The following is a 12411-nucleotide window of genomic DNA, read 5'->3' on the forward strand; positions in this document are numbered from 1 at the left end:
GAAAGATTGAAATTATATAAAACAATTTCTGCAACCACAGTGGAATGAAGCTGGAACTCTGCAAGGGACAGAGACCAAGATTTGGCACCAAGATATGGCAGTTAAACAACACACTCTTAGAAAAACAGTGGGTCAAGGAGGAACTCTCAACAGAAATCAATAACTACCTTGAAACTAATGAAAATGATAACACAACCTATCAAAACATATGGGATGCAGCAAAAGCTGTACTGAGAGGGAAATTCATAGCCATAAATTCATACATCAAAAAGGAAGAAAGAGCTAAAATTGAGGAACTAACTGCACAATTGGAGGAATTAGTAAAAAACAACAACAACAAAAAACAACCCCAAACAAAGAAGAAAGAAAGAAATAACAAAGATCAGAGTAGAGCTAAATGAAATAGAAAATAAGAAAGTGCTCAAAAAAATAAACCAAAGAGCTGGTTCTTTGAGAAGATCAATAAAATTGACAAACCCTTAACTAGACTAATGAAGAAAAAAAGAAAGAAGAGGCAAATACACAAAATAAGAAATGAGAAAGGGAATATCACCTCTGACCCCACTGAAATAAAGACTATCATAAAAGAATACTTCGAAAAACTATATTTCAACAAGAAAGACAATTTAAAGGAAATGGACAAATTCCTAGAAACACATAAGGAGCCTACATTGATGAAAGAAGAAATCAATGAGCTCAATAAACCAGGTACAAGTAAGGAGATAGAATCAGTCATTAAAAACCTCCCACCTAAGAAGAGCCCTGAGCCAGGTGGTTGCACAGGTGAATTCTACCACACTTTCCAGAAAGAATTAACACTAATCTTGCTTAAACTTTTCCAAAAAATCAAAATAGAAGGAACACTGCCTAACTCATTTTGTGATGTGAACATTACCCTAATACCAAAGCCAAACAAAGACACCACAAGAAAGGAAAATTGCAGACCAATCTCTCTAATGAACCTAGATGTGAAAATCCTCAACAAAATACTTGCTAATCACATTCAACAACACATTAAATGAATTATACACCATGACCAAGTGGGTTTCATTCCTGGTATGCAAGGATGGTTCAACATAAGAAAATCAATTAATGTAATACACCACATAAATAGACTGAAGGAAAAAAACACATGATCATATTTATAGATGCAGAAAAAGCATTTGATAAAATATAGCACCCTTTCTTGAAAAAAATCACTGCAAAAGATAGGAATAGAAGGAAGCTTTCTGAACATGATAAAGGGTATATATGAAAAACCCACAGCTATTATCATTTACAATGGTGAAATCCTAAAATCTTTCCCTCTAAGGTCATGAAAAAGATAAGGATGTGCACTATCATCCTTTCTATTTAACATTGTGTTAGAAGTACTTGCTCAAGCACTGAGGCAAGTCCCAGATATAAAAGGGATCCAAATAGGAAAGGAAGAAGACAAAATTTCGCTATTTGCAGATGACATGATCCTATACATAGAAAGCCCTGAGACATCTACAAAAAGCTTCAATAACTTTTCTATAACTTTTTCTATAACTTTTTATAAATGAGTTCAGTAAAGTTGCAGGTTATAAGGTCAATGCACAAAAATCAGTAGCATTTCTGTACACTGATGATAAGTAATCTGAGAAGGAAATCAAGAAACAAATACCATTTACAATAGTATTAAAAAATCAAATACCAAGGAATAACTTTAAAGATGTAAAGAACTTATACACAGAAAACTATACAACACTGTTCAAGGAAATCAAAGAAGACCTAAATAAATGGAATATATTCCCTGTTCATGGATAGGGAGACTAAATATTATTAAGATGTCTATCCTACCAAAACAGATCTACAGATTCAATACAATTCCAATAAAAACCAACATAGCAATTTTTGATGAACTAGATAAACTATGAAATTTATTTGGAAAAGAAAGAGGCCCTAAATAGACAAAGACATATTGAAAAAGAAAAATGAAATTGGAAGAATCACATTACCTGACTTCAGAACATACTATAAAGCTACAGTAGTGAAAATGGCATGGTATTGGCACAAGAATAGACACACTAACAAATGGAACTGAACTGAGAGTTCTGATATAGATCCTCATATATGTAGTCATCTGATACCTGACAAGGCCACCAAGCCCACTCAACTGGGTGAGAATGGCCTCTTCAACAAATGGTGCCTAGAGAATTGGATATCCATATGCAAAAGAAGGAAAGAGAATTACCATTTCACACCTTAAACAAAAATCAACTCAAGATAGCTGAAAGACCTAAATATAAGAGCCCAGACCATAAAGACCTTGGAAAATAATGTAGGGAAGCATCTACAGGACCTTGTAATAGAAAGTGGCTTCATGAATGAACTTCACACCCAAAGCACAAGCAGCAAAAGACAAATAGATAAATGGGACTTCCTCAAAATTAAAACATTTTGCACCTTAAAAGAATTTGTCAAGAAAGTGGAAAGAGAACCTACCAAATGGGAAAAAATATTTGGTAACTATATATCTGATAGGAAACTTATATCCTGCATATATAGAGAACTCTTATATCTCAAAAATAAGAAGACAAACAACCCATTTTAAAAAATGGGCAAAAGACCTGAACAGATGCTTCTCCAAAGAAGAAATACAAATGGCTAAAAAGTACATGAAAAAATGTTCAAAATCACTAGCTATTAGGGAAATGCAAATCAAAACTACAATGAGATACCATCTTATTCCCATAAGACTTGCAGCTATAAAAAAAAAACACACACAATAGAAGACTACAAGTGCTGGAGAGGATGTGGAGGAATGGGAACACTCATCCACTGCTGGTGGGATTGCAGAAGGATCCAGCAATTCTGGAGGACAGTTTGGCAGTTTTTCTAAAACTTAGCTGTAGATTTGCCACATCACCCAGCAATTCCACTGCTGGGTGTATATACACCCAGAAGAATTGAAAATAAGGACACAAACTGATATATGAACACCAATGTTCATAGCAGCATTATTCACTATTGCCAAAAGTTGGAATCAACCCAAGTGTCCACCAACAGATGAATGGATAAATAAAATGTGGTATATACATACAATGGAATACTACTCAGCTATAAGAAGGTATACAGTACAAACACAGGTGATAACATGGATGAATCTTGAGGACCTTATGTTGAGTGCAGCAAGCCAGGCATTGAAGAACAAATACTACATGACCTCAATGATATGAAACAAGCAAACTGAAATGTCTCAGAGAACTAGAGACTGGTAGATAGGCTTAAAGGAATTTGGGGGAGGGGGATGAGGAAGTCTGCGAGCTTACATCTACATGGTGAAGACTATGATAAGCTGGAGTTAAGTATTTGTACAGGGAAGGGATAAGACGAAGGCTTCAGATACCTTTGGGTGGACCTTTGCGGCCTTGAGGGGAGCTAGGGCTGGGGGGATGGGTCAGATGGCCCAAGAAATTGGGGAAATAGTTGAATATGGGAGACTGTCAAGTATATGGTTGAAACTATAAGGTTGAGAAAACTCTTTAGAAAATATAATAAGGAAGGATTACCTGTTTAAGGTGCTTAAGTGGGGGCATCTGGCACAGGGGCAGGCTGCTAGGGAGTGTGTGAGTACTCATATTGTCATAATGTGTTAAATCGTTGGGTGGAAACCATACAATGAGTATAAAGGTTACCCACATCCCAGTAGACCTGATGTTCTCAAACAGAATTGTGTCCCTTGAGAGAATGGGTGGCTCCCAGTGGGTTAAGGCAGTCTAATATGTCAAACACTCAGCATTGTTGCAAGTATCTGTAAATCTGGTCCCTTAAGTAGTGAAGATTGATTGTCACTGTGGGTTCCGACGGGAGGGGAAGAGAGGTATAGAATAGATGGAAGCAGGTTAACAAGGGGGCAATGGAAGTGCTCCACATGATCATGTAACATTGGATATAGGACATGTTAACTTACACCAAAAAATTATACAAGTCTATAAGCTAAAACGTAAACCATAATGTAAAAAACATAAGGAAACTAAAAATTTAGACACTTGTGCAGTCTAAAATATACACCATAATGTAAACCAAAATGGAACCATGTTTGAAAGATATGTTTCAATATCTGTACATCAGCTGCAGCAAATGTAACATGAACATGTAAAAAGATCTCTGCTGGGGAAGGGGGAAAGGGCTTAATATTGGATATATGGGAGTCCCCTATATTGTGTATGTGAATTACTGTGATCTAAAACTTTTTTGAAGACAAAGTTAAGAATTAGGGAAAAAAACGTAAAAAAAGAATGGATGTAGACACTGAGGAAGAAATGAAAGAAAGTGCTTGCCACTGTACATACAGGGAAACACCTATTATGGTGATGAAAGGCAAAATTTTAAAAACAAAGCTTTATAATATTTTTCATTCTTATTAATACACCAATGTATTTTTACTTTACCTTAGTATTTCTAAATTAATATGTATATTTCTAATCTTTAAATCCATCACTATATTTCATTTTCCTATTAATTGAATTTGGCAATATATTAGGCTTCATTGTTGAAGTTTTGGACCGCAGAGAGGTTCAACTATGGCAGGGAAGGAACACTGTGTGGGGTGTTATTGGTGGGGGGGTGATATGGTTGGAGGAAGTTCCCCAGCACATGTATATAGGGAACATAAAAATGTTCTGATATATGTTGGGTATTTTCACAGTAGTTATAGTTACAAACGACAACTGAGGGAGTGCTGAGTTCCCACCCAGGGGAGCTCTGTCACATTCCCCAATGGAATAGCAATAATCCTTCAAGTGCAACGGCAAAGACCAACAAGGAAGGATGGCCCAATGATGAGCCTTTGATACTGGTGACTATGCTTATGAGGGCTGTGTGCCTGAAATACGAACAAACTAGGCCTAGAGCTGCAGGATACCTAAAAGTTACCTCCTGAGAGCCCCCATGTTGCACAAATGTGGCCACTTTCTAAGCCAAACTCAACATGTAAATGCAATACCTTCCCCCCAGCATGGGACATGACTCCCAGGGATGAGCCTTTCTGGTGCTGAGGGATTACTATCAATCACTAACTGGTGATGCAGCTAGAAAGAGACCTTGAATAAAAGGGTCAACTCAGACCAGCAGAATATCTCAGCCTACATGTATGATCATGTGTTAAAAACAGCTTTTTGACCTTGAATAAAAGGGAGAAATGGCAAAGAGAAATGAGTTTATATGGCTAAGAGTTCAAAAGAGAGTCAGGAGGTCATCAGAGAGGTCGTGCTTATGCACGCCTCAGCAGGACCCAGAAACAGCTTAAGTAGATACAACCCTGGGTACTGGTTCTCCTGAAGGCTATGGAGACCCACAGGGTAAATATTTGTGGCAGATGTATTTTGAGTTCTGTGCCATGTCAGTGGGCCCTATTTTGGAATTTGTGCTTCTGAGAGTGATGGAGCTGGACTCAGATGTGACCTTTTTACATGTACCTCTTCTGTCACCTTTACTGAACCTGTGGTTGGCGCTAGAGATGGTGTATACTCAGGGGACTTGAATCTCTGGACTGTCCATGTACCAGCTGGGCCCTGAGCCTCAGCAGAGTTGCAACTCCTACTCTCAGGTTTGTTGGACTTACCCAGGTCAGCTAACAAGGAGGTGAAGATGGTCAACCACCACACCTGGGTGTGGTGAGAGTTCCTACAACTGCAAGCAGGAGAATTGCATCCATCAGCCATGTGGAATCTAAGCCCCCTCTTGATCTAGAGGTGGAGTGGACATCACCATCCCAGGGTCCACAGAATGGAGGAATAAAATATGGATGAGAGTGGACTTACTGGTATTCTACTATAAAACTATTATGACTAGTAATAGAAGAAATTGTAGCATTGAGGTGGAGAAAGTGGCCACAGTAGTTGCTGAGGGCAGGGAGAGGGAAGAAGAGATGTGATGGGGGGCATTTTTGGGACTTGGAATTGTCTTAAATGATATTGCAGGGTCAGATGCTGGACATTATATATCCTGCCATAACCTACAGAATGTACTGGGGGAGAGTATGAATTACAAAATAAACTATTATCCACATGGTGCAGCAGTGCTCAAAAATATGTTTGCCAAGTGTGATGAGTGTGCCACAATATGGGGGAGGTTGTTGATGGGGGAGGTTGTTGGTGGGGTAGGAGTGGGGAGGGGGGATGGTGGATATATGGGAACCTCATATTTTTTATAAGGTAACTTTTGTGTGATGTATGTATCTTCCAAAAAATACAATTTACAAAAATGATGGGGGTAGGGGATGGGGAGTAGGTTATATGGGAACCTCTTATGTTTTTTTAATGTAATGCTCCATGTGATCTATTAACTTTAATTTTAAAAATGTGTTAATAAACAAAAACAAAACAAAACAAAAAGAGCAGTAAACTAAGAGCAGAGTTGGATCAGGTGATTAGGTGCCTCCCTCCCACATGAGACATCCTGGGTTCGGTTCCCGGTGCCTCCTAGAAAAACTGATGGACTGACACAGCAAGTGCAAACAATGAGGGGGTGGGAAGAAATAAATAAAGTAAAATAAAAAAACAAAAGCAGTTACAAAAGTCAGTAAACTAGATCATTCCACAAGGAGTTCCCCAAAACCAAAACTACAGGGCCAGCTGTAGTCAGATGCAAAATCACAGCCAGGGATTATGAGAAGGAATTTGCTCGAGAGTAACCTTCCTCTCCCCCTTGGAATTTTATTGTTTTAACACTGTTCTAAAAGCTTAGTAATCTACAATAAAGAGACTCTGTCAGAGCTTTCAGGAGAGACAGCCAATGCAAGAGTTAAAGTAGCATGGCAATATGTTTCCCTTCACAAACTTTTTCATTAACGTTTTGTTTCTTAGACCAAGGACTAGTTGGCTTCTCCAATCATAATTTATTTCCACTTTTCCTCAAAACTTTCCAGCGGGGCAATAGGAATTTTTGTGCTCTGGGGTGATTTCAGAGTTTGTTATGAAGAGGGGAGGGTCGTACAAGCCCAAACCTACCAAGGGAATCCAGAGGGCCAGAAGCAGGATGTGGGACGCTGATGTTAGGGTCTCTTGGGTTCAGGGTTCCCAGAGATGACAAATTGCTTTCATGCACAAGACAACCAGAGCAGCTGCTCCTTTGTATTACCAACCCTACTTAGATACACTTACACACAAATAAACTAGCTGAAATAAACTTCAGAAATTTTGAAATTATTCTAGATATGTTTAATCCCTCAAAAGCTCATCCAGAACCAATCCCCAGTCTCAGTGTCTCTCTCCATGACTCCAGCTCTGCCCGGCACACTCAGACCTCACTGAGGCCTAAACCTTGTGCCTTTAAGGGTTTTTAGAGCAGGAGTTCTTAACTGGGGGTCCACAGACCCCCAAGGTATCCATGGAAAGATTTCAGGGGGTCTGTGAGCATGAATTGAAAAAAAAATCAACTTATCTTTATTTTCTCTGACCTTTAACTGATATGTAGCATTTCCTTCACTCATGAATATATGCAATAAATTACAGTAGTATTCATCTCATATCATATTACAATTGTTGCATATCTAGAAAAGTCGCTTATGCTCGTCCATACTTTGAAATTATGGTAGATGTTAGACCCGATGCTAGCTGAGTGTCATAAAACTATCTGCCACTACATACTGAGGAGATGATTTTCACCTGGCTGGCAAAGGCTTCCGTGCAACAAAAAGGGTTAAGAACTCCTGTTTTAAAGGAATCACCTCGTGGGGTGCTTGTGTCCACACCAACTCTCCAGTATCTGTGATGTAGAAGGTGGAAACTACTCACAAGAATTCACACGTGCTGTGAACAAAAGTTTAAATCCCTTTATTTTTCATGGCTGCTCTCTTGCTCTAAATCTCCCCTTCACACTAATGACAGAAGAAACAAAAATTTGCCAGTTAATCGTAACCCACTCTATGTAAAGTCCTAACTTCCTCTCCTAGCAATTCTCTCCTTCAAAGTGTCTTCCCACCTCTTCCCAGTATGAGTGCAGAGAGGATCTTACCCATTCTCACAGCATGGGAAGGGGCGGGGACAGGCTGGTGTGATGACCTCCTCTGATGGCTGCTGCTGACAGGTGTCACTCACATCACCTGGGTTCCGGGCATCCGCTCTGTACTCATGGCTGTCACTGCTGAAGAATCGTCCAAGGGTGCTAACTTGTGACCCCTCCTACTCTCCGTCTTGGGGGTTCAGCCTCCCAGGTGCTGCTTGGCTTCTGGGTCTCAACTGTGTCTGCCAGCCTGTTCCTGGCCTAGAAGGTCCCTCCCAAGCCCTAAAGGTCATCTCCTGGACCCCACCTTGATGACTGCATGTTAGGTACAGAGCCAATAACTCTTAGTAAGCCTCCATATCCCTACTGGAGGCCTGCAGGATTCTGAACACCTTCCATTCCACAATCAAGCTAAAGAAGATGTGGAAGTACCTACTTGGTCCTTTCTGACCCAGGGACCATGCCGTTATGTCTATTCTATTAAGGCATCCTATGTTGGGGGGACCCGACAAGGTAGCCTTTTCCCAGAACTCCTAGTAGGTAATGGGGCGCATGCTTCTCTGTGTTTGACTTCTGTCTCACCTATCTGGGGAGTCATTCTGAACATTTTGTGTCCTTTTCTACCACTCCCAGGCCAAGCAAGGTCCAGGAATGAAGAGGGATGGGCCCTTTCCACACTGAAGTAATGCTTTTTATTGCCTATTGCCAATAATGTTGGTGGAGAGCTGATTTAGGTAAAAGCTGGGAAAGAAATCTAAGAATATAAGAAATAAAGCACTGTAACTGCAACTGAGGTGGGGAGTCAAGGGTCCCCTGTGCTCAGGCCCTCACATGAAAAAAAGCCCCAAAGTGGTTTAAAAAAAGGTCAAGTCATATACGTATATGTATGTGTATATATATATACATATATGTTCTTCTTTTTGTAAAATATTATAGATTTTCAAAAATATGCATAAAATACAGGATTCCTATATGCCACCCTTTTATTAACACCCTTTTATTAACATCTCGTAACATTTGTTACAACAGATGAAGGAGCATTTTTATAATTGTACAATTAACTATAGTCCATATTTTATATAATGGCTTGCTGTGTGTGTTGTACAGTTGTCTGACTTTAAAAATATTTTAATCTAGTACCATATATGCAACATCAAATTTCCCCTTTTAACCATATTAAAATATGTAATTCAGTGTTCTTAATTACACTCACAAAGTTGCGCTGTCACCACCAGGCATTAAGAAAATTTTTTCATCAATCTAAGTAGAAATTCTGTACAATTTAAGCATTAAGTCCCGTTCCCAATCTATACCCAGACCCCCAATAAACTATGTTCTTGTTTTTTACTTCATGAGTTTCTTTATATTATTTTATATTAGTGAAATGATAAAACATTTGCCCTTTTGTCTGGCTTATTATGCTCAGCATGATGTCTTCAAGGGTTTATTCATGTTGTTGCAGGTATCAGAACTTCATTTCCTTTATTTTGGCTGAATAGTATTCCATTGTACGAATATACCACATTTTGCTTGTCGATTCATCTGTTGATGGACACTTGGGTTGAATCCTTCTTTTAGCAATTTATGAATAATGCTGCCATGAACATGGGTGTGCAAATATCTTTTTGAAACCCTGCTTTCAACACTTTTGGGTATATCCCAAAAAGCAGGGTTTCTGGGTCATATTAATTCTACATGTAACTTTCTGATGAACTGCTAAACTGCTAAACCTCTACAGTGGCTGCACCATTATATATTCTCATGAACGATGAATGAGTGTTCTTATTTCTCCACATTCTCTCCAAAAGTTGTAATTTTTCATTTTTCTAATTGTAGTCATCTAGTGGGTATAAAATGATATCTCAGTGTGATTTTATTTGTATTTCCCTAATGGCTAAGATGTTGAGCATCTTTGCATATGCTTTCTGGTCATTTGTATATCTTATTTGGAGAGATGTCTGGTCAAGTTTTTTCCTACTTATAAATTTTTTTTGTCTTTTTTTGCTAAATTGAAAGATTAATTTATATATTTTGGATATTAATCCTTTATAGAATATGTGGTTTCCAAATATTTTCCCCCATTGTTTAGATTGTCATTTTATTTTTATGATAAAGTCTTCTGAGGAACCAAAGTTATTAATTTTGATGAGGTCCCATTTATCTATATTTTCTTGTTGCTTGTGCTTTGGGTATAAAATCTAAGAAATCATTGCCTAACTCAAATTCCTGTAGACACTTCCCTATACTTTCTTCTAGGTGTTTTATAGTTCTGGTTCTTATATTTAGCTCTTCAATCCATTTTGAGTTCAATTTTTTAAATATGCTGTGAGGTAGGAGTCTGCTTCGATCCTTTGCATGTGGATATTCTGTTTTCCCAGTACCATATATTGAAGAGACTATTCTTTCTATACTGAGTGGACTTGCTGTCCTTGTCAAAAAAGCAGTTGGCCAAACTAGATGTGAAGGTTTATTTCTGAATTCTTAATTTTATTCCATTGGTCTATGTCTGTCCTTGTGCCAGTGTCATGCTATTTTAATTACAGTGGCTTTGTAGTAGGTTTTAAGACTGGGAAATGTGATTTTCCAACTTCATTCTTCTTTTTCAAGATGGCGTTGGGTATTTGAGTCCATTACCCTCCCATATAAATTTGATAATTGGTTTTTCCATTTCTGCAAAGAAGGCTGTTGGTATTTTGATTGGGATTGTGATGAATGCAAATTGCACTGGGAGAAACTGACATCTTACAATACTTAGTCTTCTAGGCCATGAACATGGAATGCCCTTCCATTTATTTAAGTCTTCTTTGATTTTTTTTAGTGATGTTTTATAGTTTTCCATGTACAAGTCTGTTACATCTTTGTTTAGATTTATTCCTAGATATTTGATTATTTCATTTGGTATTGAAAAGGATTTTTTTCTTAATTTCCTCTTCAGATTGTTCATTAATAATGCATAGAACACTAGTGATTTTTGCATGCTGATCTTATACTCTACCAGTTAGCTGAATTTATTTATTAGCTCTAGTGGCTTTGTTGTGAATTTTTCAAGATTTTATGTATATAGGATCGTGTCATCTACAAATAGGAAAAGTTTTACCTTTCCTTACCACTTTGATGCCTTTTATTTCTTTCTCTTGTCTAATTGCTCTGGCTAGAACATCTAGTACAATGTTGAATAACAGCAGTCACAGTGGGCATCCTTGTTTTATTCCTTATAATTAGATTGAAAACTTTCAGTCTTTCACCATTGAGTATGATGGTAGTGTGCAGTGGGTTTTTCATGTATTTCCTTCAGTATGTGAAGAAAGTTTCCATCTATTCCTAGTACTTCAAGTGTTTTTAACAAGAAGTTGTGCTATATTTTGTCAAATGTCCTTTCTTTTGGTTGAATTTACCTCTTTATTAGTACATATTGACCTCTGTGTCCCTCATAACAGTTTTTGACTTAAAATCTATTTTATCTGATATTAATGTAGCAACCCCTGCTCTCTTTAGGACCCCTCCATCTTTTCTGAGCCTGTATCTTCTCCTGGACTTGCACTTACTCATGGCCTTAGGAAATCCCCCATGTATAGGAATCCAAATTTCCCTTCACTCCCTGTGAGATAAACACCCCTCTACCTCCCCAGTACTCAATCTTAAGTCACAAAGCTGGTAGTCCTTTGACTTAATTGTTTTCTACACTGCCTTGCTGTCTGCAAGCTGCTTCAATCTTCAGGGCAAGTTCTGTGATGGCAAGCTCTTATAGTTTCCTGGTTCAGTCTTTAGACTTCTACCCAGTAGATTGGTACCAACATACAGGCACCCTGTTATGTGCATAGGGGTTCTCTGCTCCCTCTGGAATAGGGCCAGGGAGCCACAATGGGTGTGCAGGTTGGTTCCACACTGCACCAGGGAGGTGTAATGTTAAGTGCCACCAAGGACAGACACCACAAGATTCTCCTACTGTTTTTTTTTTTTTAAAGGAACGTAACTATTTTATTACATTAATTTTTCAAGGTAAAAGAAATCTTTTGCAATAGTTTGAAATAAGATATTTTTCAGGATCTGATATTGAGAAAGCAGGTTTGAACATTATGTTCCTTAAAAAGAGATAAGACTTGTTTGTTTTTTTTAGAAATCCAAATAAATGATAAGGTTAAAGAACAGGAAGCTATTTTGATAAAACAGACTTTCTTTGTATACTGATTATTCAGGAGAAAAAATTTTATAAACTTTTTCTAAAACAGACTGATGACTTAAACTTTGTCACACTAACAGAGAAAGAACAAAATTTCAATTTTGCATCAGTATACTCCTACTGTTTTTAAAGCTGAGTTTTCTTGATTCTGCCCTTTTTACTGCAACCCTTTAGCTGTTTTCTGGAGTTCTGAGGAAGAAGGCTCTGCCAGATTTTGCTAGTTACTCAAAAATTCTGTTGGGAGATGAATCCCTGGAGCA

This window comes from Dasypus novemcinctus, chromosome 29 (assembly GCF_030445035.2).
Source record: "Dasypus novemcinctus isolate mDasNov1 chromosome 29, mDasNov1.1.hap2, whole genome shotgun sequence".
NCBI lineage: Eukaryota > Metazoa > Chordata > Mammalia > Cingulata > Dasypodidae > Dasypus > Dasypus novemcinctus.